This window comes from Tupaia chinensis, unplaced genomic scaffold (genome assembly GCF_000334495.1).
Source record: "Tupaia chinensis unplaced genomic scaffold, TupChi_1.0 Scaffold143861_1, whole genome shotgun sequence".
NCBI lineage: Eukaryota > Metazoa > Chordata > Mammalia > Scandentia > Tupaiidae > Tupaia > Tupaia belangeri.
In genome coordinates, this window is record NW_006203712.1 from 135,379 (window position 1) to 139,245 (window position 3,867).

A 3,867-nucleotide genomic window follows, 5' to 3' on the forward strand; every position below is an offset into this window, starting at 1 on the left:
AAAGAGTGGCCACAATCAGAGGATTCTCTTGAATAAGACTTTGGAGGAAGAAAAAGACAAAGAGACTGATCTTTGCTAGCAGATGGTATCACAGAATACTTGGTAGGCAGGGCTGAACTGAGAAAGTTTACACGTGAATTGTGTCCTGGGTGTTTGCTTTTCAACAGTTTGAGTAGTTGACATGTAAATATTGTCTCAAAAATATTTAAAACCATACTGTCTCTGTTATAGAGTCACAAACAAAATTATAACAAATATTTCAAACATTAAAAAAAAAAAGACCCTGTTGGGATGCTGTTTTGTATTTCTTTTTTTGAGAAATTTTTGTTATAGGGTGCATGCACTTGCCAGAGAGACAGAAAGTGAGAAATCGCCACTTGGAGGGATGGCCACGACCTTCTCCTCCATTCTCCTCTCAGGATTTTAGGCTCATGCACACATGCACCCAGCTTGAGTTTTAAGCCTCTAGGTCTGGGACTTGAACCACCATCAACTACATGGGAGTCCAGTGACGTAACATTCATGCCATCTGCTGGTCCTAAGTCTTTGTATTTCTTCAGATTATGAGACTGACACGCTACCTACTGCACTAAGAGGGCAACTCCATGTCTCTTGCTCATGGAAATTAAAAATTGGGGGCCAGCAGGTAACATGGTGGTTAAGGTGTTGGACTCCCACATGGCCGACTGTGGTTCAAGTTCCAGACCCAGTGGCTTGCTTTCTCACTTTTCCCTCTCTCTAGCTCTCTACTCAAATTAAATAATAGTAATAATATTTTTTTTAATTTAAATAAATAAAATTTAAAAATAAAAAATAAATTGGGCCAGCAAGTGGCATGGTGGTCAAAGCACTGGACTCTCACATGGCCAATAGCTGTTCAAGTCCCACACCTGGCAGCTTGCTTTCTCACTTTCCTTCTCTCTCTCTGGTGAGTGCACGTGCCCTATAGCAAATTAAAATAATAATAAAGTATAAATAAAATGAATAAATCATTCTTTTTTAAAAAGAAACTAACAACAAAAAAATCTAGGGGCCAGTAGGTGGCGTGGTGGTTAAGGCACTGGACTCCCACATGCCGACTATGGTTCGAGTACCAGTCTTGGCAACCTGCTTTCTCACTTTCCCTCTCTGGTAAGTGTGTATGCCCTATAGCAAATTTTTAAAAAAGAATAATAAGTAAAATTAAATAAAATAATTATTAAAAAAAAAGAATCTAGGAATAAAATACTGTCAAGTGCTTAAAAAGTCAGCAAATGAAAGATGAGGCAGTTATTAACTTCATGAAAAGCACACCTGTGGGAGAAAGCAAGTGCAGTTACAGGTCAGTGCAAGGCCTGCCTGTGAATTCTGTGGCCATAATAATGCCAACATTCGCCCTTTTGCTCAGCTGCCGCCAAGGCGCTCGGTTCTTCCGAGGAAGCTAAGGCCGCGTTGGGGTGAGGCCCTCACTTCATCCGGGGACTAGCACCGCGTCCGGCAGCACCTGCTCTGCGCCCGTCCTCACTATGGCCTCCGTTTCGGAGCTCGCCTGCATCTTACTCGGCCCTCATCTTGCACGACGACGAGGTGACCATCACGGAGGATAAGATCAATACCCTCACTAAAACAGCTGGTGTAAACGTGGAACCTTTTTTGGCCTGGCTTGTTTGCGAAGGCCCTGGCCAATGTCGACATCGGGAGCCTCATCTGCAACGTAGGAGCAGGTGGACCTGCACCAGCAGCTGGTGCTGCACCTACAGGAGGTCCAGCCCCCACAGCTGCTGCCGCCCCAGCTGAAGAAAACAATGTAGAAGCAAAGAAAGAAGAATCTGAAGAATCGGATGATGACATGGGCTTTGGTCTTTTTGACCAAATCTATTTTGTAGTGTGTTCAATAAAAAGCTGAACTCTTACATAATAATAATAATAATGTCAACATTCAGTATCGATTTAACTAGAAATGGTGGCAAGCTCAGCTGAAGAACTGTGAGAGGGAAAAGAGTGTCAAAGGGCGTTCTCACCAAGGGGGTTCCTACCAAAGGCCTCCCAGACTGGATTGCTGGAGGAATTCCTCAGGATCCTGCGGTCCCTAAATCTCCCAGGTCCAGGTGTGGTAGGCTGAATGCCCACCTCCTGATGCACAGAACTTGTGAATACACTCCCTTTCATGGTAAAAGAGACTCTGCAGAGGTGATTATGATAAGGATCTTGGGACCAGCAGATGGTGTAATGGTTACGTTGTGGGATACCCACGTAGCCGACCGCTGTTCGAGTCCTAGACATGGCGGCTTAAAACACACTGGGCATGTGCAGGTGTACCCAAAATCCCAAGAGGAGAATGGAAGAGAGGGATTGTGGCGTGTTTTCTCACTTTCTTGTCTCTCTCCTTCTCTCTCTCTCTCTCTCTCTCTCTCTCTCTCTCTCTCTCTCTCTCCGGCAAAACAAAAAAAGGATCTTGAGATGAGGGGGTGGTTAAGGCAGCTGGATTCCACATCACCAGCTGCATGGTTCAGCCTAAAAAACATGGGGGCCAGCAGGTGGCAAGGTGATTAAAGAGCTGGACTTCCACATGGCCAATGGCAGTTCAAGTCCCGGACCTGAAGGCTTGCTTAAAATTAAATAAATATATATATATTTTTTTTTTCATTGTACCAAAATCCTCAGTATCAGAATGTCAATGGGAAGAGATTCCCACCCACGCTTCCTGCTTCTCCCTTACTCATTGCATTATATAGGACCTTCCCAATCTGTTAGCCACTTCCTGACTGGCTCCAGACCCTCTTTTGGCAACACAAAGATATTAAAGGAAAGGATTTCTAACTGGTTCCAAGATTAAAATTCCACAGGTCTGAAAGTCAAGGAAGTCCGAGGCCCAGTAAGTGAAGAGTAAAACGCTTATTTGAGCCACTGGTGACGTCCAGTGACACAGATTCTGGTTGCCCCAGAAAAAGGCAGGCAGAAATGGCTGCCAAGATGACCCAATGATGTATCAAAGAGAAGGGCAAGAACAAAGGAGCTTACAAGATATTCATCAAGAACTCCTGCCCGCTTGGATACCAGAGTGCAGCGGTGACGTATGTGTCCTGTGAGACTGAAAGCCATATTGCCAACCATGGGTTTGGATCCCTGGGTCAGATTCATGTGCCACCCATGATCCCGAGAAGCCTCAGGGCTAAGGATAGGGGATCACAGTGTGAGGAGACCCAGTTGAGGGTTCCCCCGGCTTTCTCTTTGTCTCTCTCTCTTTCTCTCTCATGCACTCTTTTTTTTATTAGAATTATTCCATTCAACTTTTACTTCTATCTTTCCTTATTTTAATTTGACCAGAGAGGGACAGAAACAGAGAGAGAGAGGAAAAGAGAGAAAGCAAGCAGCAGCAACAACTGGGACTCTAACTAGAGGCAGCCATGTGGGATTCCAAGCACCGTTAACCACCATGTCACCTACCTACACCTCTCACGCACTCTCTATAAATAGAGTGTGGCCAGCAGGAGGTATGGTGGTTAAGGTACTTGGTTCCCCCACATGGTTGACCACAGTTTGAGTCCTGGATCCAGCAGCTAGAAAATAATATTGGGTGCATGTATGTGCGTGCCCAGAATTCTGAGAGGAGAATGGAGAAGGGATTGTGGCTGGCTATCCCTCATGGGGGGAGGGGTTGATTTCTCACATTCCCTCTGTCTCTCTCCAGCGAGTGCATGTACCCTATGGTGAAGAGAGAGAGGGCCAGTATGTGGGCTGATGGTTAAGGAAGATGCATCCCTCATGGCCGACTACATGGCTCAAGTCCCTAACCCCACAGCTTGAAAAGCATGCTGGGCATATGTGGATGTGTGCGCCAAAGCCCCAAAGTAGTAAGAGATGGAGAAGAGATTGTGGTGTGACCAT

At 45.4% G+C, this 3,867-nt stretch overlaps 1 pseudogene; it reads left to right on the forward strand.

Moving 5' to 3' along the window:
• The first annotated feature begins 1,505 nt into the window (after positions 1 to 1,505).
• Positions 1,506 to 1,892, forward strand: LOC102486855 (60S acidic ribosomal protein P1 pseudogene; annotated as a pseudogene).
• The last annotated feature ends 1,975 nt before the right edge of the window (positions 1,893 to 3,867 follow it).